Source organism: Mytilus californianus, unplaced genomic scaffold (genome assembly GCF_021869535.1).
Source record: "Mytilus californianus isolate M0D057914Y unplaced genomic scaffold, xbMytCali1.0.p SCAF_11, whole genome shotgun sequence".
Classification (NCBI taxonomy): domain Eukaryota; kingdom Metazoa; phylum Mollusca; class Bivalvia; order Mytilida; family Mytilidae; genus Mytilus; species Mytilus californianus.
The window spans coordinates 38,465,815-38,489,130 of record NW_026262593.1 but is presented as its reverse complement, the minus strand read 5'-3'; the positions used below and the strand labels follow the sequence as shown (position 1 = coordinate 38,489,130).

The following is a 23,316-nucleotide window of genomic DNA, read 5'->3' as shown; positions in this document are numbered from 1 at the left end:
ATCAAAACTTTGAACAGATTCAAAATCACCAATCTATGCATGCAATTTATCAAGTACTTCCAACGAGTTCTTGACACTCCAAAAGTAATTAATTCCACTATTTTCGAAGGCCTTATTTGAACAATTTATTATCAGGTTTTTGATTGTACCAAGTGTACTGGTAAGAAGAATAGACAATTTAGTAGTGGAACAATGGCATGTTTGGTTTCATTCCATTCAGTGGTTCTCTAAAAGAAGACATTTGTATGTATTTCCCACAGGGTCCTATGTTAAACTAAGTCCCCCGCTGGGGGCCATCTTGGATGATGGACCGACTGCAATGTAACAACACTTGGTCAGCATCTCATAAGGAACATTCATGCCATGTTTTGTTCCATTCCATTCAGTGGTTCTCTAAAAGAAGACATTTGTATGTATTTCCCATAGGTCCTATGTTAAACTAAGTCCCCCGCTGGGGGCCATCTTGGATGATGGACCGACTGCAAAGTTACAACACTTGGTCAGCACCTTATAAGGAACATTCATGCCATGTTTTGTTTCATCCATTCAGTGGTTCTCTAAAAGAAGACATTTGTATGTATTTCCCATAGGGTCCTATGTTAAAACTAAGTCCCCTGCTGTTGGCCATCTTGGATGATGGACCGACTGCAAAGTAACAACACTTGGTCAGCACCTTATAAGGAACATTCATGCCATGTTTTGTTTCATTCCATTCAGTGGTTCTCTAAAAGAAGACATTTGTATGTATTTCCCATAGGGTCCTATGTTAAACAAAGTCCCCTGCTGTCGGCTATAATGGATGATGGACCGACTGCGAAGTAACAACACTTGGTCAGCACCTCATAAGGAACATTCATGCCATGTTTGGTTTCATTCAATTCAGTGGTTCTCTAAAAGAAAACTTTTGTATGTATTTCCCATAGGGTCCTATGTTAAAACTAAGTTCCCCGCTGGCGGCCATCTTGGATGATGGATCGGCTACAAAGTAACAACACTTGGTCAGCATCTCATAAGGAACATTCATGCCATGTTTTGTTTCATTCCATTCAGTGGTTCTCTAAAAGAAGACATTTGTATGTATTTCCCATAGGGTCCTATGTTAAACTAAGTCCCCCGCTGGGGGCCATCTTGGATGATGGACCGACTGCAAAGTAACAACACTTGGTCAGCATCTCATTAGGAACATTCATGCCATGTTTTGTTCCATTCCATTTATTGGTTCTCTAAACTAGAGGCTCTCAAGAGCCTGTGTCGCTCACCTGACTCTACTTTGGTTTTAGAAATCATGTAAAGATAGATAAAAATCATAACAGATACCCAAATAATGATTGAGGCCAAATTTTGATTAATATTGGTCCCGTTATTTAATTAAATATCCTGGTGGCCATCTTGAACAGTAAATCAGCAACAAAGTAGCAACACTTGGTCAGCACTTCATAAGGAACATTTATCCCATGTTTGGTTTCATTCCATTCAGTGGTACTCTAAAAGAAGACATTTGTATGTATTTCCCATAGGGTCCTATGTTAAACTAAGCCCCCCCCCCCCCCCCCCCCTAACAGCCATCTTGGATGATGGATTGACTGCAAAGTAACAACACTTGGTCAGCAACTCATAAGAAACATTCATGCAATGTTTGGTTCAATTCCATTCATTGGTTCTCTAAAAGAAGACAATTGTATGTATTTCCCATAGGGTCCTATGTTAAACTAAGAACCCCGCTGTCTGCCATCTTGGATGATGGATCGGCTGCAAAATTATAACACTTAGTCAACATCTCATAAGGAACATTCATGCCATGTTTGGTTCCATTCCATTTATTCGTTCTCTAAAAGAAGACATTTTTATGTATTTCCCAAAGGGTCCTATGTAAAACTAAGTCCCCCGCTGGCGGCCATCTTGGATGATGGATCGGCTACAAAGTAACAACACTTGGTCAGCATCTCATAAGGTAGATTCATGCCATGTTTGGTTTCATTCCATTCAGTGGTTCTCTAAAAGAAGACATTTGTATGTATTTCCCATAGGTCCAATGTTAAACTAAGTCCCCCGCTGGCGGCCATCTTGGATGATGGACCGACTGCAAAGTAACAACACTTGGTCAGCAACTCATAAGGAACATTCATGCCATGTTTGGTTCCATTCCATTCAGTGGTTCTCTAAAAGAAGACATTTGTATGTATTTCCCATAGGGTCCTATGTTAAACTAAGTCCCCCGCTGGCGGCCATCTTGGATGATGGATCGGCTACAAAGTAACAACACTTGGTCAGCACCTCATAAGGAACATTCATGCCATGTTTGGTTTCATTCCATTCAGTGGTTCTCTAAAAGAAGACAATTGTATGTATTTCCCATAGGGTCCTATGTTAAACTAAGAACCCCGATGGCGGCCATCTTGGATGATGGATCGGCTACAAAGTAACAACACATGGTCAGCACCTCATAAGGAACATTCATGCCATGTTTGGTTTTATTCCATTCAGTGGTTCTCTAAAAGAAGTCATTTGTATGCATTTCCCATAGGGTCCTATGTTAAACTAAGTCCCCTGCTGGCGGCCATCTTGGATGATGGATCAGCTACAAAGTAACAACACTTGGTGAGCACCTCATAAGGAACATTCATGCCATGTTTGGTTTCATTCCATTCAGTGGTTCTCTAAAAGAAGACATTTGTATGTATTTCCCATAGGTCCAATGTTAAACTAAGTCCCCCGCTGGCGGCCATCTTGGATGATGGACCGACTGCAAAGTAACAACACTTGGTCAGCAACTCATAAGGAACATTCATGCCATGTTTGGTTCCATTCCATTCAGTGGTTCTCTAAAAGAAGACATTTGTATGTATTTCCCATAGGGTCCTATGTTAAACTAAGTCCCCCGCTGGCGGCCATCTTGGATGATGGATCGGCTACAAAGTAACAACACTTGGTCAGCACCTCATAAGGAACATTCATGCCATGTTTGGTTTCATTCCATTCAGTGGTTCTCTAAAAGAAGACAATTGTATGTATTTCCCATAGGGTCCTATGTTAAACTAAGAACCCCGATGGCGGCCATCTTGGATGATGGATCGGCTACAAAGTAACAACACATGGTCAGCACCTCATAAGGAACATTCATGCCATGTTTGGTTTTATTCCATTCAGTGGTTCTCTAAAAGAAGTCATTTGTATGCATTTCCCATAGGGTCCTATGTTAAACTAAGTCCCCTGCTGGCGGCCATCTTGGATGATGGATCAGCTACAAAGTAACAACACTTGGTGAGCACCTCATAAGGAACATTCATGCCATGTTTGGTTTCATTCCATTCAGTGGTTCTCTAAAAGAAGTCATTTGTATGCATTTCCTATAGGGTCCTATGTTAAACTAAGTCCCCCGCTGGCGGCCATCTTGGATGATGGATTGGCTACAAAGTAACAACACTTGGTCAGCACCTCATAAGGAACATTCATGCCATGTTTGGTTTCATTCCATTCAGTGGTTCTCTAGAAGAAGTTCAAAATGTAAAAAGTTAACGCCGACGACAGACGACGCCGGACGACGGACGACGGACGCCAAGTGATGAGAAAAGCTCACTTGGCCCTTCGGGCCAGGTGAGCTAAAAAAGACAGTTTTATGTATTTCCCATAGGGTCCTATGTTAAACTAAGTCCCCCGCTGGCGGCCATCTTAAATGATGGATCGGCTACAAAGTAACAACACTTGGTCAGCACCTCATAAGTAACATTCATGCCATGTTTGGTGTCATTCCATTCAGTGGTTCTCTAAAAGAAGACATTTGTATGTATTTCCCATAAGGTCCTATGTTAAACTAAGTTCCCTGCTGGCGGCCATCTTGGATGATGGATCGGCTACAAAGTAACAACACTTGGTCAGCACCTCATAGGGAACATTCATGCCATGTTTGGTTTCATTCCATTCAGTGGTTCTCTAAAAGAAGTCATTTGTATGCATTTCCCATAGGGTCCTATGTTAAACTAAGTGCCCCGCTGCCGGCCATCTTGGATGATGGATCGGCTACAAAGTAACAACACTTGGTCAGCACCTCATAAGAAACATTCATGCCATGTTTGGTTTCATTCCATTCAGTGGTTCTCTAGAAGAAGTTCAAAATGTAAAAAGTCAACGCCGACGCCGGACGACGCCGGACGCCAAGTGATGAGAAAAGCTCACTTGGCCCTTCGGGCCAGGTGAGCTAAAAAGGTTGATCGTCCACCATTGAAGAACTTGTTCGAGTTATTGCTGATATTAACCTAAAGTATAAGTTTTATAAAAATCTGTACCTGTGAGAGCGCTAACAAGACCAGACGGACACAGGGACACATGGACACACGCAACGCCTTACGCGGGGGACAAAAATATAAACCATGAACATAATTTGGACACTATGAATGCTTTAAGACAAGTACATCCACCTTTAAGATTTAAATATATTGATACCTGGCCTATTACTCTAATTAACCTTATCAAGAAAATTCAAAACTGTTAAATAAATTGTGTTTATGTTGTCAAAATCAGGTGAACCCTGACAGACAGACATGTGCACCTTACAATGTTTTTGACCAAAAAAATTGACCTATTACTGTTAGTAACTTGAGAAACTGGCCTTTAAACCTTAACATTGATATCTCTTATTTTTTCTTAATCTTGTATTTCTGAAATTTTTTCTGTTTACAGTTTCTTTCTTTCTTCTTTAATTTTTGCCCAAAACATAAAAGAGGGTAAAAGAAAAAAAAATTGTCAATTAAGGCAATCACTCTGATAAGGTGTCTACTACTGATTTTGGCAAAATTTGAGTTACTTAAAGATTTCGTCTTGCTGATCATCTTTGCTATTTATTATGTCTATCTTTCTTCCGTAGTTTTCAAGATAACAGGCAAAAACCCCAAAAATTGGTAAATATCGCCATTAAAGAGCAAGCACTCCAAAAACCAGTCAATTGATGATTTCAGCCTTGTTGACCTATTTGAAGATCTTGTCTTGATGATAATTTTTGCTAATAAAAGTGTCTATCTATTATAGTTTTTAAGTTAATACACAAAAACCATCATTAAAGAGCAATAACTATAATACAGAAAGAATTTCTGTCATTTTACTTATTTGTAATCTTATTTTGCTGATCATTTTTGCTTATGTAAGTTTCTATTTATCTCTGATAATTTTCAAGATATAAGGCTAAAATGCAAAAAAAATAGGTAAAACGAAATTGACATGAAAGGACAAAAACTCTAATAAGATTTCCTTCATATGACCTAATTGTAGAAATTGTCTTGCCAATTACTTTTGTTTATTTTAATTTCTACCTATCTATTATTATTTTTGAGATATAAAGGCTAAAATGCAATATTTGGTACAAATCATCATTAAAAGGCAAAAATTCCAACAAGGAGTTGTCTGACAAATTCAGCAGTTAATTGTAGATCTTGTCTTGCTGATCATTTTTGCTTTTCAAAGTTTCTCTCTATTTATTATAATTGTAAAGATATTAGTCAAAAATGCAAAAAAAAATGGTAAAAAATTCTCATTTAAGGGCAATAAATCCTGAAAAAAGTTTGACTAAATTTGGCCCAGTAGTTTCAGAGGAGAAGATATTTGTAAAAACTAAAGAATAACAACGACGGATGACGACGACGGAGGCCAAGTGATGAGAAAAGCTCACTTAGCCCTTTGGGCCAGGTTATATAAAAAAACTTACTTCTGTCATCATCAACCAATAGTTGAATATTTCCTTCTCTTGTACCTGTATCATCAAGACCTCTTACATTTAGTTCATCCATTATTTGTGTATTTGTCATATTACTTGGTCTAGAGCAAGGTTCAGTTGTTGTCAAGTAATCCTTTATCTATTAGAAGATTTAAACATGAACATTTATCATTTAGGTGTCAGTTAAAAATCTTTGCATTTTCTATTAATAACGAGTACATTAAGATAACAGTGCCCAAATTTTCAATCTTGTTCAATTTGTAAACAAAATTGTAAAATTTAAGTTCAAGCAGTATGATCTGATTCTTGTTTTCAAATTGTGTTGTGTTCGTATTGAGTCACCCATACTTTAAAAAGAAACTTCTTATTTGGTAACTTTTGTCTTATAATTGGTTGCTGTTTCAATGACATTAACTCCAGGGTCCACCTTTTTTATTAATTCCTTACAATACTATCACAACTCTCCATCCAAAATTGAAGTAAAATTTAACAAACTGAAACAATATGCTAAAATAAAGGAAGAAATTAAAGCATTCTCAGTTCTCTGACTATGATTTTTTATACACTACCTGCAAAAGATAAAATTACCATAATTTTCAGTATGATTAATGATCCTTTGTGTTTCTTTACAGTGAGTTTCATGATTCATAGCACTGGATACATGTTGGAAATACATTTTTATGTGAATAAAAGATGATGGGTGTATATCAGAAACAATACAAGTAACACAAATATTTGTATATAACTTCATGACTTACTAATATAATAAAACTTATACCTGATCTAAACCTAGCTGTTCAATCAATTTGTCTTTTGTTGCTTTCAAACCTTCTTTCAGAAGAGTCTTAGTTTTCTCACTAAATGCCTCAAACATTTCAGTGGTATTGAACGAATCTTTATAATCAACTGAAGAAAATAGTACATTACAACTATAAAAGCAAAACCTATATTAAAATTACAAAATGATATCCAATTTTCTTCAACACATAATTAATGAACATTTATAAATAGATTTAAGGTATCATCAGATGACTAAAGTCAAAGGAAGAACAGTTTTTCAATAGTTAGGGCTGTTCCATTAAAACATACATGGTACTCAGGGAAGGCACTTTGAAAACGGAGTGACCACCCATAGAAGCGTAATTTTAACCCCGTTAAACACAATATTTCGCACCCACCCATAGTGGCAAATTTAAGTTGCCTTCCCTGGGTCCCATATATGTTTTTATGGAACTGCCCTTAAGTAAAATGACAAATTGTTACTTGATAAAAGTAGAGAGAAATATCATCATTTATAACTATATTTTCCAACAAAATTTGTCAATATCAATATCCTATAATCTTTTGACAATTTAAATGATCCTTTAAATTTCATAAAAGAAGGAAAACTTAAACTTTCTAATACAAAATTTTTAAAATGCACATTAATTTAACAAAATATCAAAATAAAACAAAAATTAGGGGCATAACAGAAATGAATTATAAAAAATGAAACTAGAGGCTCTAAAGCGCTCACCTTGGTCTATGTGCATATTAAACAAAGGACACGGATGGATTCATGACAAAATTGTGTTTTGGTGATGGTGATGTGTTTGTAGATCTTACTTTACTTAACATTCTTGATGCTTACAATTATCTCTATCTATAATGAACTTGGCCCAGTAGTTTCAGTGAAAATTATTTTGTAAAAATTTACAAAATTTATGAAAATTGTTAAAAATTGATTATAAAGGGCAATAACTCCTTAAGGGGTCAATTGACCATTTTGGTCATGTTGACTTATTTGTAGGTCTTACTTTGCTGTACATTATTGCTGTTTACAGTTTATCTCTATCTATAATAATATTCAAGATAATAACCAAAAGCTGAAAAAATTTCTGAAAATTACCAATTCAGGGGCAGCAACCCAACAACGGGTTGCCTGAATGGTCTGAAAATTTAAGGGCAAATAGATCTTGACCTAATGAACAATTTTGTTTTGAAAGATTTGCTCGAAATGCTTTGGGTTTAGATATATGAGCCAAAAACAGCATTTTACCCTATGTACTATTATTAGCCATGTCGGCCATCTTGGTTCGCGGGCAGGGTCATCAGACACAATTTCAAAACTACATACCCTAATGATTATTGTTTACAACTTTGGTTAAATTCATCCTAGTAGTTTCAGAGAAGATTTTTGTAAAAGATAACAAAAATTTACGAAAAATTGTTAAAAATTGACCATAAAAGGGCAATAACTCCTTAAGGGGTCAACTGACCATTTTGGTCATGTTGACTTATTTGTAGAACTTACTTTGCTGAACATTATTGCTGTTTACAGTTTATCTCTATCTATAATAATATTCAAGATAATAACCAAATACAGCAAAATTTCCCTAAAATTACTAATTCAGGGGCAGCAACCTAACAACGGATTGTCCGATTCATCTGAAAATTTCAGGGCAGATATATCTTGACCTGATAAACATTTTTACCCCATGTCAGATTTGCTCTCAATGCTTTGGTTTCAGAGATATAAGCCAAAATCTACATTTTACCCCTATGTTCTAGTTTTAGCAATGGCGGCCATCTTGGTTGGTTGGCAGGGTCACAGGACAAATTTTTTAAACTAGATACCCTAATGATGATTGTGGCCAAGTTTGGTTAAATTTGGCCCAGTAGTTTCAGAGGAGAAGATTTTTGTAAAAGTTTACGGACGACGGACGACGGACGCGGTACGACGGACGATGGACGCCAAGTGATGAGAAAAGCTCACTTGGCCCTTTGGGCCAGGTGAGCTAAAAAGGAAAAGAGGACAAGGATCAATCTTAATATACTTAAAAGTTATATAACTTACCTTCTGGCCAAACAAATTCTCCTCCACCATCAAAAGACGGAAAAGGGATTGTTGCATCTTTGAGAAAGTCAATATTCACTAGGCAATTACTCACATCATCAATATTACAAAATCCTAACCCAGCAGTCAAAATAAAAGCAGCATCTCTCAACCTTATCTCCACACTACAATTAAAAATTCAATTATTTGACCAACATAAACTTATTCTGAATCCTCATTCTAACTGAAAAAAGAAACCATAGACTTTCATCGAATTCAAGGATAAATCTTGAGCAAAATATCAGACAAAACATGAAACTCCAACTGTGCCTTTAGTATTAAATGAATTATATATACTTCATCAATTGACATACCCTCAAGTTCAGTAATTATCTTCATCACGTAAGTCTGTTCATTTCGTTAACATAGTACTAAATGAATGGATTTACATTAGGAACAAAAATACAATGGAAACCAAACAAGAATGCACTTGTTCTGGAGCTCAGCCAACCCTTTCTCGTAATTTAAAGTATCGAAATAACAGAAAGTAAGTGTATGATAGACTTGAAAAGCACACACTTTGTTACATATTATCACTAATTACTAGCTGACCAAATAAAAAGTCATTCTGTTCACTAGTAGTGGATAAATATGTGAAGAAAATTTTTAAATCATTCCAAATATTGAAAAAATTCAAAGTATCTGTAACCAAGAAGCAGGTATCTGACAAAAAGTATCACACATTACAACCCATCACTGTCAGGCTGCTGACCAAATATGAAGTCATTCAGTTTAGTTTCTAGGAAAAGTGTGACAGAAACATTTGTTGGACAAACCAAGGAGGTTATATGAGAAGGAGAGTGAACACTCTGCTTGATGTAAGATTATCATACCCAGGATAGCAATTCGATCAGGAGAAAATGATAAAAATATAAAGAAACCGACATGCTTATCACCCACTTGATATGACCCTCTGATGTACCAGGCTGTTACTGCTAACAGTCTGTGTAATTAGGAGAATCGCTAATGTCATGTGATTGTAATCGGTGAGTGGGTCATCAAAATACAGGTGTATTTATCGTTACTAATCAGTTTAAATGTGTTTTTATTGTGCAATATTATTTGACGCGAAATTTCGAAAGTATATCGTCTAACTACGATGAAAATCAAATAAGAAATGACAAAGTTATGAGGGTGTAAAGATATTTAAGAATGCAATTTCTATTGACCCCACCTTACTTTAAGCAAAGATTTTCACTTTACCTACTGTGGATTCATATATTTTCGTGGATGGCTGAAAACTTGCATTTTCGTGGATATTTGATTTCGTGGTTTTTCCAATCTCTGTATACAAAATCTATTGAAAATATGTTATTCGTTGAACATTTGAATTCGTGGTTCACCTGTACCAACGAAACCCACGAAATTTGGTATCCAACGAATAATAATGAATCCACAGTATATGCCCATGATAATTGGTAGGTAAAAATATAGAAAATAGAGGAATATGTTAGGAACTTTCGTTACGGTGACCGGTTGCGACCGGAGCGAAAATTTGTAATTGAAACGAAAAGAAATTTATCGAGAGCCAGCGAAAAGTTTGTTTCTTATTGTGTTAGGCTGTAGGCGCTTAGATTTTCATTTCCCATGTTGGCTCCTGGAAATGGAAAATGGTAGTTTATATCCTTGAAAGGAATATGTGAGGTACCTTTGTTAAAGTGACCGGTTGCGACCGAAGGGATTTAATTTTATTGAAACAGAGGAATTCATCTGAGAACCCATGACCAAAAAGTTTCAGTCTTTCTCCAGGTGGAATGCTGTAGACATCAAGACATGGCAAGCCTTTTTTTCTCATTAAAATCGTTTCCGTGCAAAATTAATTGGTTTTTGCATCGGTTCATCTTATTTTCCAATATTTAAATTTTGGTTCCCTTTAAATTGATGGGCTCTCATTGAAATTTGCAAAGGAACAAAAAAAAAAAAAAATAAGAAAATAAAGAAATATGATACCAATTTTTATTTTTGAAAATCCTCAATGTCACCGTGTATCATCGGTACAGCGGATATAGGTACTAACCAAGCGGTCGTGATCGATTTTTCTTCTGACACGGTATGGAAATCTTTGTTTTGTTTACATAATATTAATGTGTACTTCAATCTAAACATAATTGTTGTTTTAAGAAATGATTTGGTTGTAGGTTGGTGATTAGAGAAGTCTCATTATTTTCCCAAAACAAGAACACTTACAAAAAACATGTGCAAATACTTGTCAAAGAAGTTGGTGCGCGTCTCTTCCGATATGATTCTATATTCATTGCAACTCTTTTTCTGATAGAAGGCCACTGTGTGTGCGTAATAAGTATAGCTGTTTCAATAATTGGTTTTGAAATCTTTCATACATATGTTATTTTTCGATATTTTATTCCGAAAAGAAGCGTTGTGTACGGTGTATAGCTGACCACATAAATCCTTCTGTACGGTGCATAGTTAAATGAATGTACGGTATATAGCTTTTCACGCTTTGAAGTACCTATAAAGCTATATCAGCTGTACCGATGATACACGGTGAATGTGACCATGCCAAATCATTACCTTGTTATACACTGAGTTTAATTAAATTTTTTTTAAAACCAGTACTTCATTGGCTTAATAAAACGGTAAAATGTCAGAAAATTAACACATGTATTTTGTACATTAATACTAGGATTGCAAGGCATGTAGATTGGTACCTCTCTATATGTGAATTTTTTTTCCAGACAATACACATGGTATGTTTAGATTTTTTCTTAAATCAATACTTTTTCAGGCCATACACGGTTGTAATATTCATAAAAAAAAATGGAAAATACATTCATTTGTTAATAAAGATACCACAACAGGAAAACATGTCTATTCTTTAATTAGCGGACATTTTTCCTGCACATTTTTATAAATATTTTACGTTTTAAATTCTAAATTTTAATTCCATATATATATACATCATTTACTAAGCAATTCAGGTCGGTTGAGTCGTTCATCTTGCAGATGCAGATAAGTTCTAGATCAAACTCTTTTTCGAGCTCCAACACTTAGGCATTGCTTATAGATAAATCGCCGACCATGATCAAATGATGACTGAAATACGTCAACAGAAAACATCCCTCGTGTATTTTTTAATAGTATGGGATCCTGGCCAAACCTTCACCTCTCGTAAGTAAGGCTATATATATATATATATATATATATATATATACTGTCAAGAACTGAGCCATGATCTCAAACTTACTTTGTAAAATCTCGGTTGATTTATAACACTTCGGGTTTTTACGTTCTTAATCGGATGTATAATTAGGACAAAGTCTCCCTCTGCGACCAAAGCGATCTCAACAAATAACACCCACTTATAGAAAAGGCGGTAAAATTTTATGTGTAGTTAACGTCTTTCGTCCTCTCTCCTTCTCATATAACCTCCTTGGACAAACTGACAAGGTGATTGCAATATAGCAATAATCATGAAAATTCTTTACATAGGAGTAGAAAAACAATGATGAGCTGAAGATACCATTAGAGTTGAAATAATATAGCATGTTTATCAAGAGTTTAAATGCCTTGCTTGCAAACTTTGTTTGGTTGTTTGCTCAGACATTGTAATTAAGAATGACACCTAAATTCAATGGGTGGGCCGAATAACAGTCTGTTAACTATATACAAAGGTTTGATTGGTCAATGCATATCAAAATTGTTTCCAGTTAGGCACTTGAAAGATAAAAGGAAGCATGGGCTAAAGGGGGTACATGAAAGTTAATTTTGAAATGGTTTAAAAATGTAAAGCATGTCGAGCAGTTTTAATGTCATATTTTAATTCAAACTATAATGTTGATATGAAATATTATTTCTTGTTACTTATTACATATGTCTCTGTTACATATAATACATATGTCTCTGTTAATTACATGAAATTTTGCACTTTAAACTACAGTATATATTCTACAAGAAAAAAATAACTTCAGATCACTTTGTTGAAAACTGTTTGAGAAATCAGTGGCTTGCAATGCCATAAGGGTCAATGCAGTAGTCATTATAAAGGGAATATGACCATCAATATTATAAAGGCACTCTTCGACAATTACAATAATTGTATATTTACTAACTTTATTTTAAAAAAAAACAGTAACACAATTTTTAAAACTCATTCTTTTATTTGCTTAGTGCATTAAAATTTGACAATAATGCAATAAGAAATGAAACCATATTCCTGCCACATTATTATTTGATATACAAGTTTCCATCTAGAAAATTAATGGTTTCCAATTCCCATTTCAATTTTTATGAAGATCGAGTTCTTTAAATATTTTGGCGAGAAATGAAATCTATATTATTTTGTCATTAAGATCCAAAAAGAAGCAAGAAATCTGAAACCAGTCAAAACTTTAAAAATTATTTGCCAACAGCAGTTCATATTTTTTTTGGGGGGGGGGGGGTGGCGGTGTGTAGCATTTTTATGGGTAGAAAGATGAAGTGGAAACTGAACAATTCAAGTTTATTTTTTATGATTCTACAAAAAAGGAAAAATAACAACAACAAAAAACCACACACAACTTAAACAAAATAATCAATGCTCATGCAGTAATATCTCTTTTATTTTTTCATGTTAATTGTATTGATAATATAAAAACTAAAAGTATCTATATTAACATGATGACAGAGACATATAATTATATGTATCTGATGATGATAAATGATCCAATATTAAGAATAAAGCATGCAATTGTGTGCAGAAAACTTTTCATTATCATATCAAATAACTAGAGGCTCTCAAGAGCCTGTGTCGCTCACCTGACTCTACTTTGGTTTTAGAAATCATGTAAAGATAGATAAAAATCATAACAGATACCCAAATAATGATTGAGGCCAAATTTTGATTAATATTGGTCCTGTTATTTAATAAAATATCCTGGTGGCCATCTTGAACAGTAAATCGGCAACAAAGTAGCAACACTTGGTCAGCACTTCATAAGGAACATTCATGCCATGTTTGGTTTCATTCCATTCAGTGGTACTCTAAAAGAAGACATTTGTATGTATTTCCCATAGGGTCCTATGTTAAACTAAGCCCCCCCCCCCCCCCCCCCCCCCCCCCCTAGCGGCCATCTTGGATAATGGATCGACTGCAAAAAACAACACTTGGTCAGCAACTCATAAGGAACATTCATGCCATATTTGGTTCAATTCCATTCAGTGGTTCTCTAAAAGAAGACAATTGTATGTATTTCCCATAGGGTCCTATGTTAAACTAAGTCCCCCGCTGTCGGCCATCTTGGATGATGGATCGGCTGCAAAGTAACAACACTTGGTCAACATCTCATAAGGAACATTCATGCCATGTTTGGTTCCATTCCATTTATTGGTTCTCTAAAAGAAGACATTTTTATGTATTTCCCAAAGGGTCCTATGTAAAACTAAGTCTCCCGCTGGGGGCCATCTTGGATGATGGATCGGCTACAAAGTAACAACACTTGGTCAGCATCTCATAAGGAAGATTCATGACATGTTTGGTTTCATTCCATTCAGTGGTTCACTAAAAGAAGACATTTGTATGTATTTCCCATAGGGTCCTATGTTAAGCTAAGTCCCCCGCTGGCGGCCATCTTGGATGATGGATCGGCTACAAAGTAACAACACTTGGTCAGAACCTCATAAGGAACATTCATGCCATGTTTGGTTTCATTCCATTCAGTGGTTCTCTAAAAGAAGACATTTGTATGTATTTCCCATAGGGTCCTATGTTAAACTAAGTCCCCCGCTGGCGGCCATCTTGGATGATGGACCGACTGCAAAGTAACAACACTTGGTCAGCATCTCATACGGAACATTCATGCCATGTTTGGTTCCATTCCATTCAGTGGTTCTCTAAAAGAAGACATTTTTATGTATTTCCCATAGGGTCCTATGTTAAACTAAGTCCCCCGCTGGCAGCCATCTTGGATGATGGATCGGCTACAAAGTAACAACACTTGGTCAGCACCTCATAAGGAACATTCATGCCATGTTTGGTTTCATTCCATTCAGTGGTTCTCTAAAAGAAGACATTTGTATGTATTTCCCATAGGGTCCTATGTTAAACTAAGTTCCCCGATGGCGGCCATCTTGGATGATGGATCGGCTACAAAGTAACAACACATGGTCAGCACCTCATAAGGAACATTCATGCCATGTTTGGTTTTATTCCATTCAGTGGTTCTCTAAAAGAAGTCATTTGTATGCATTTCCCATAGGGTCCTATGTTAAACTAAGTCCCCCGCTGGCGGCCATCTTGGATGATGGATCGGCTACAAAGTAACAACACTTGGTGAGCACCTCATAAGGAACATTCATGCCATGTTTGGTTTTATTCCATTCAGTGGATCACTAAAAGAAGTCATTTGTATGCATTTCCCATAGGGTCCTATGTTAAACTAAGTCCCCCGCTGGCGGCCATCTTGGATGATGGATCGGCTACAAAGTAACAACACTTGGTCAGCACCTCATAAGGAACATTCATGCCATGTTTGGTTTCATTCCATTCAGTGGTTCTCTAGAAGAAGTTCAAAATGTAAAAAGTTAACGCCGACGACGACGGACGCCAAGTGATGAGAAAAGCTCACTTGGCCCTTCGGGCCAGGTGAGCTAAAAACAATCAAACCATCAAATCTTGCTTTACTGTAAAAATTGTATCATCATTAATTAGTTTTCAAAATTCACATTTAGCTAACTATTCTTTTTTCTGTATAACCTATAATAAGTGCCTGACTGGAAACAATATGATATCCATTGTCCAATCAAATCTTTTTATATAGTAAACAGACTGTTACTCCGCCTACCCATTGTATTTAGGTGTCAATCTTAATAACAATGTCTGAGCAAACAACCAAACAAAGTTTGCAAGCAAGGCATTTAAACTCTTGATTAACATACTATATTATTTCAACTGTAATAAAAGAACAGAGTTCCAATGTTCCTCGCGTTGCACATATTTTATCTCTCCAAGATACAAGGGCAATAACTAAAAAAAGCACTTTTTTTTTGTTCTTTAAACTCTTTTATTAATATCTTAAAGAAAGGAAGGCTTTAAAGCAAATGCAATGTGATTTCAATTATAATTAATATTTCCAAGGGGCACAACTCTTTTAAAAAAGTCGATCAGGCACCATAATAAAACTTGTCCGAGATATTGCTGATATTAATCTATAGTATAAGTTTAATAAAAATCTTGCAAGAATGGTACCCGTGAGAGCGCTAACGAGGCCATTTTCCATAAATTTAATATTACCAAGGGCATAACTCTTTAAAAAAAAATCGATCGGCCACCATAATAGAACTTGTCCGAGATATTGCTGATATTAACCTTTGGGTGCTATAAACAGTTTCGTATAAAAAACTAGGGGTTATTCCCCGACTAAAAATAACCATGCAGGGAAATCCCTTTTTAATCATATAATTGGTGAAAAAGTATCACGTTTTTTGTATTTGATTGTATAAATTAGTTAATTAGCTTTCAATTTAAACAGGTTAAATGATTAAAATAATTTTAAAAATTAGATTAAATATACATGTTTTGAGGGGAGACAACACTGTAAACATCCTGTTGTTTTGGCAGTGAAAATTGAAAACTTATTTGCAGCCACTGTAGCTCTTTTCGAAGCAGGAAACCGTACCCTGAAACATGATTTTTATTAAAGGCCAGGTAAAAACCTATGAATTTTATACAGTTTTGATTATGGGAAATGTGCCTGTATCATGTTTACATGGGTATGCACATGAGCTGATTTCAGGTTTTTTATGTTCAGATTAGGCAACTTTTTCCCCATTTTCTCTGGATAGAACTTTTTTACTATACTAAAAGTACACTATATTTTTATTTCAATATAAACTAGAGACAATTCTGATTCCAGTGATATCTAGTTTTATACAAGTATCTTTATTAACCATTCCAAGACTAAGGGTCACTTAGACATGGTCCCTTAAAATATGACGTCATAGAAAAAAACTGTTGATTGCACCCTTAAAGGGTCAAACATATAATATAGTGAGGTTTTAGCATAGAACTGTGTTAGTGAATGACGTAAAACAATTCTGAAAAATATCATATGGCATGCATACATTAATTTAAAAGCATCAGTTTGGTATATTTAATGCAAATATTACAGATTTGTACATAGCAACCAGATATAAGAAAACCAGACTGTGTGCAAATTTTGAAGTTTTTTCATCTTTTTGCGACGTCATAGTATTTTTATTCATTCTTTCATATATTTGGAACCAAAAGTTGCACATGAAAAGTGTAGATTTTTTCTACTTTGACCTTTAGTACTGATCAGTGTAACATACATTTTTATTCATTATATTATATATTTGGTACTTTTTATAGTCAAATAGCTACAAGTGCCATGCCTAAGAAATACACTATTTCAATATTTTTCTCAACTCAGCTACACCTTAGTTCATATAATACTAGGGACCAAATCTTTTTAAAGTAACTTTATTTATGTTTATTTCATAGTTTTTATTCTATTTATTCAAAAGAAACCCAATTTTATGATTTTTTTTCTTTGTATAACTGATGAAAATGTGATACAGGAAATGTTTGGAATATGCCAGTTTAACTATTTGCCACTGGCCAATATGCCAATACTATGCGACATAAAAAATGAGCTGTAGTTTCACTATCGATAGTCACAATCCTTAAAGTAAGACATCATTTTAATCGATATAATGTACAGATTCAGAAAAGTAGAGAATTTTTTATATATCGCAAACAAAGTTTTGCTTAAGGGTGCTATAAACAGTTTCGTATAAAAAACTAGGGGTTTTTCCCCGACTAAAAATAACCATGGAGGGAAATCCCTTTTTAATCATATAATTGGTGAAAAAGTATCATGTTTTTTGTATTTGATTGTATAAATTAGTTAATTAGCTTTCAATTTAAACAGGTTAAATGATTAAAATAATTTTAAAAATTAGATTAAATATACATGTTTTGAGGGGAGACAACACTGTAAACATCCTGTTGTTTTGGCAGTGAAAATTGAAAACTTATTTGCAGCCACTGTAGCTCTTTTCAAAGCAGGAAACCGTACCCTGAAACATGATTTTTATAAAAGGCCAGGTAAAAACCTATGAATTTTATACAGTTTTGATTATGGGAAATGTGCCTGTATCATGTTTACATGGGTATGCACATGAGCTGATTTCAGGTTTTTTTATGTTCAGATTAGGCAACTTTTTCCCCATTTTCTCTGGATAGAACTTTTTTACTATACTAAAAGTACACTATACTTTTATTTCAATATAAACTAGAGACAATTCTGATTCCAGTGATATCTAGTTTTATACAAGTATCTTTATTAACCATTCCAAGACTAAGGGTCACTTAGACATGGTCCCTTAAAATATGAGGTCATAGAAAAAAACTGTTGATTGCACCCTTTAGTATAAATTTTATAAAAATCTGGCAAGAATTGTACCTGTGAGAGCGCTAACAAGACCGGAAGGACAGACGGAAGGACAGACACGACACACAGACGGACGGACAGCATCAGGTATTTCTATGTCCACCGCAAAAGCTTGCACGGGGACAATAAGTTTTGCATTTTATATGTTTATCATATTTACCTTAAAATAATTTTGAATCCACCAGCAACATGAATTTTAATACCAGTATCTATCTCTTCCTTAATACCTGAAATATATCCATTTTTTTAACTAGAAACTGGAATATGGAATAAGTTTCTATAAATTAATAACTACTTATTAGACTCAGGATCATTTATTTAGAGCTTGACATATTTTATGGACCATGTATCTACCTCAAGATGTCTCTTAGTTATTTTGCATCATCAATTGGATTGCTGTCTCATTGAAATATATTAGCCTTTCATCAATTTCCATTCTCAATTTTATAATGTATGATCCAAGGTCCTGAGTGATACATTAAATTTAATTATATATTTTTTCAGGACTGTAGATTGTTGAATGTAAACTGCTAACCTGATGTTCAATGGTTGTCGTTTGTTGGTGTGGTTCATTAGTGTTTCTCATTTCTCGTTTTTTATATAGATTAGATTGTTGGTTTTCCTGTTTGAATGGTTTTACACTAGTCATTTTTTGGGGCCCTTTATAGCTTGCTGTTTGGTGTGAGCCAAGGCTCCGTGTTCAAGGCCATACTTTTGACTTATAATGGTTTACTTTTACAAATTGTGACTTGGATGGAGAGTTGTCTCATTGGCACTCATACCACATCTTCTTATATCTATGCTATTGTTTCAACTACATTATGGCATGCATTGCTATTATCTTATTTAGATAAATTAGACATTTATTTTGTTCCAACACATCCTGTATCCTGTGATTGCTGTTATCAGTGTATAAGTGCAATGTTGATTCAAAAAGTGAGTCCAATTATCAGTAAAATACAGAATTTAAAAAAAAAATCAAACTTTTTTCTTAAGACACCATTTCTTCGTCTTCAAGATCAGTTCTGTTCAAGTTTCATAACATTCCATGAAGGTTTACAAATTTATCATGTAAAAAAAATCCCAGACTGTCTGTAAGTGGTAACTGTAAAAAACTAAGCCCATCTTTGAGAAAAACATTGAAATTGAAAAAAATGTATTCAGTGGCAGATCCAGAACTTTTTAAAAGGGGTGGCCAACTGACTGCCATAAGAGGGGGCCCGCTACAGTCATGCTTCAGTGATTTCCTATATTATTAACCAAATTTTTCCAACAAAAGGGAGGGGGGGGGGGGGGGGGTATGGGCCTGGATCCGCCTATGGTATTTTCAAAAGTTTGCTTCAGATATACTATTGATCATAAAAAAAAGCTTCTGCCACAGTTTCATAAAATTCTATGAATGTTCGACAAAGTAATTGATATGTAACAAACTCTAACCCCAGACTGCATCTCCTTGTTAACTGTAAAAAAAAGTCCATTTATCAGTAAAATACGGAAAAATGAAAATAAATATTTTGAAAATTTTTCTCTGGATACTATATTTAGGTCTTTAACAAGCTTCTGTCAAAATTTCATAAAATTCAATGAAGGTTTGACAAAATTATTGATGGACTGGAAAACTTTAACCTCAGACTGAGCCTGAATTTTAACTGTGAAAAAATTATGTCCATTTATCAGTAAAATACAGAATAAAATGTTGACACAGAGATATGTCTCGCCTGTCGGCATAAAATTCAGGAAAAGACAATCTGATGGACAGCAACATGGTTTATTAATTCAGTCTTTGGACCATTATCTAGTGGACAGGGCCATAAAAAATAATCATCAAACTGATATGTAATGATAGTAATTGCAACTTTATACAAAATATCATTGATTTATCACAAGTAGATCCTATCAAACTAACTTAAGCAGAAAACTTAACATTGAAAATTGCTAATTAATTCAAAGACACTGGACCATGACCTAGGGGACCCTTGCCTCAAAATAGTCCTCAAACTGATACGAACTGATAGTAATGCAACTTCATACAAAATATCATTGATCTCTCACAAGTAGATCCTATCAAACTAACTTAAGCAGAAAACTTAATATTGAAAATTGCTAATTAATTCAAAGTGACTGGATCATGTCATAAGGGGCAGTGCCTCAAAATAGTCATCAAACAGATATGTACAGATAGTAATGCAACTTCATATAAAATATCATTGATCTATCACAAGTAGATCCTATCAAACTAACTTAAGCAGAAAACTTAACATTGAAAATTGCTAATTAATTCAAAGTCACTGGACCATGACCTAGGGGGCCCTGCCTCAAAATAGCCGTCAAACTGAAATGAACAGATAGTAATGCAACTTCATACAAAATATCATTGATCTATCACAAGTAGATCCTATCAAACTAACTTAAGCAGAAAACTTAACATTGAAAATTGCTAATTAATTCAAAGTCACTGGACCATGACCTAGGGGGCCCTGCCTCAAAATAGCCGTCAAACTGAAATGAACAGATAGTAATGCAACTTCATACAAAATATCATTGATCTATCACAAGTAGATCCTATCAAACTAACTTAAGCAGAAAACTTAACATTGAAAATTGCTAATTAATTCAAAGTCACTGGACCATGACCTAGGGGGCCCTGCCTCAAAATAGTCGTCAAACTGATACGAACTGATAGTAATGCAACTTCATACAAAATATCATTGATCTATCACAAGTAGATCCTATCAAACTAACTTAAGCAGAAAACTTAACATTGAAAATTGCTAATTAATTCAAAGTCACAGGACCATGTCCATGAAGGTTAGACAAAGTTATTGATGTCTAAAAAAAACTTTAACCACAGACTGAACATGAATGTCGATGCTGCACACGCTATGTCTCGCTTTAGTGACATAAATATTGCAGGCGCGACAAAAAAGTATTATAGAATACTTCCATCATGTGTTGTCCTATTTTCCCCTATCACTCAATTCATTTCATACCAAATAGGTCATTCTAGTATTAAACCATATACAATGGAATTACTAGCAACAAATCATAAAAATAACACTGAATTTTTCATTGCTCCTCTTGATATTCAAGCACAACTAAGACCTTGAATTCATGTTTTCAACATCACCCATCTTTTTACAAGTGGTACATTTGAACCCAGCTGTTTCATCTGAACATTACTGATTCCAAAACCTAACAATAGGTTTAAACATTCAAATTGAACACAGATGTTACGAAAAATTGCATTAACACATGAATGTGTTATGACGTAAATATTTTAAGGAACTTTTAAAAACTGTTAAAATAATTTTTTTAATAAATCCATCATTTTGTTCCACTAACTGTCCCTTTTTTGAACTATTATAATAAAATTAATGACTATTACCATCATTCAATGATCCCCTTCCAAATGAAATAGTTTTTTTGAATTCATCTATTCCAAAATGAAAGTCCATCTTGTCAGGATCAAGTCTGGCATAAACTTTGACAGCACGGAGGAATATAAACAGTTTGACATTAATGCAGCACTCTATACCCAAACACATAGAATCAATAGTACAATACACATCTGATGGAAGCAAGGCTGATAGAAGTGGACATTCTGAAAATAAAAATAAATATTACACATAATATAACATTAAAATATGATTGAAAGGTTAAATATGTAAATGAAAAACATTTTGGGAGTCATTATAAAAATCAATACTGTACAAATATAAAAAGTAAAAAACATTTATGATAGGCCTTTAAAGGAAATTATATTTGGCAATATCCTAATATGCATAGACAAATGGACAATATGGAAACTTTGAAATCTAATGAAGTATGAAAACATCACTTGCAATAATAATAATAGAATTATTAGACAATTTTATTGTAAACTAAAAGAAAATAGCATTTTACGTTTAAATCATTTACAAAATAAACAAGAGTGCACACGCTGAAATGTCTCGCCTACTTTACTGACCATTGATTTTATGTTGATAGTCCTACATATAAAGTATTACTACAAGTATCACATAACATTTATGATCCAAGAAAATGAGGTCAAGGTCAGATAAACCAAGCCAGAATTACATGTACACCTTTAATACAATCATTCCATACACAGAATATAGATGACCTATTGCTTATAGTATAAAAGAAACAGACCAAACCATGGAACATGGAAATTCTATATCGACCAATGAACCATGAAAATAGAGTCAAGGTCAGAGGAACCATGCCAGACAGACATGCACAGCTTAAAATCATTCCATGATCAAATATAGCTGACCTATTGCTTTTAGCATCTAAGAAACAAAGTTAACCAGGAAAACTAAACATTGACCAATGAACCATGAAAATAAGGTGAAGGTCAGATGATACCTGCCAGACAGACATATACACCTTACATTCATTCCATACACCAAATATAGTTGACCTATTGCTTAAAGTTAAAGAAAACAGACCAAAACACAAAACTAAACATAAGCAATGAACCATGAAAATGAGGTCATGGTCAAATAAAACCTGCCAGACTGGCATGTACATCGTAATATATTCCATACACCAAATATAGTTGACCTACTGCATACAGTATCAGAGAAATTAACATTCTAAAAATGTTAACTTTTTTTCAAGTAGTCACTGAACCAAGAAATTGAGGTCAAGGACAATGGCATCTATATACAAAGTATGAAGCATCCAGGTCTTCTACCTCCTGAAATATTAAGCTTTTAAGAAGTTAGTTAACACCGCCGCCAGATCACTATCCCTATGTCGAGCTTTCTGCGACAAAAGTCACAGGCTCGACAAAAGCCAGATTTCAATAATGATCTGGTACACTTATTTGGATATGTAATAATTAGGTCAAGTGTTTACTTTTACTTTTTCAAGTTAACGTATCAATACATTCAATTAGAAAAAAAGGTAATTGTGTATACCTTCTTATTACATTTACATTGTTTATGAAAAAAAATAGAGCAATGTACAAAACCTGATTAAAAACTTACTGTGTTGTAGACAGGTATCACTGTGATCAATTTAATGTATTATGTTGGGTGTGTTTGACTTTTGTGTTTATATGATATAAGAAAACTACAATATGTAATTTTATAAGTAAAGTGGACATTTGTCTCGCTTGTTTTCTCTGGACAGGAGTGAGAATGTTACACAGGGACCCTAAGTATGCTCTCCTGGGCTACTAAGGTAATTGTAACAGGATATTGGAAATAAATTATATTTGAATTTAAAAAAAAAAAGGTAAAACACAATGTATTTGGCAATTGATGTACTGTACACATACAAAAAGTAATAAAATGCTCCGCTGGGCGCAGCTTGATACG

General features: G+C 34.5%; 1 long non-coding RNA gene across 1 annotated transcript in view; it reads right to left on the bottom strand.

Moving 5' to 3' along the window:
- Positions 1-1,722: 1,722 nt before the first annotated feature.
- Positions 1,723-23,316, bottom strand: part of LOC127720039 (uncharacterized) — a 29,136-nt gene continuing 7,542 nt past the window's right edge. The window contains exons 2-3 of the long non-coding RNA XR_007990593.1: positions 14,524-14,855; positions 1,723-3,103 (exon numbers count right to left, since the gene is read on the bottom strand). This is a non-coding gene — a long non-coding RNA (uncharacterized LOC127720039). The remainder of the gene's footprint in view (positions 3,104-14,523; positions 14,856-23,316) is intronic.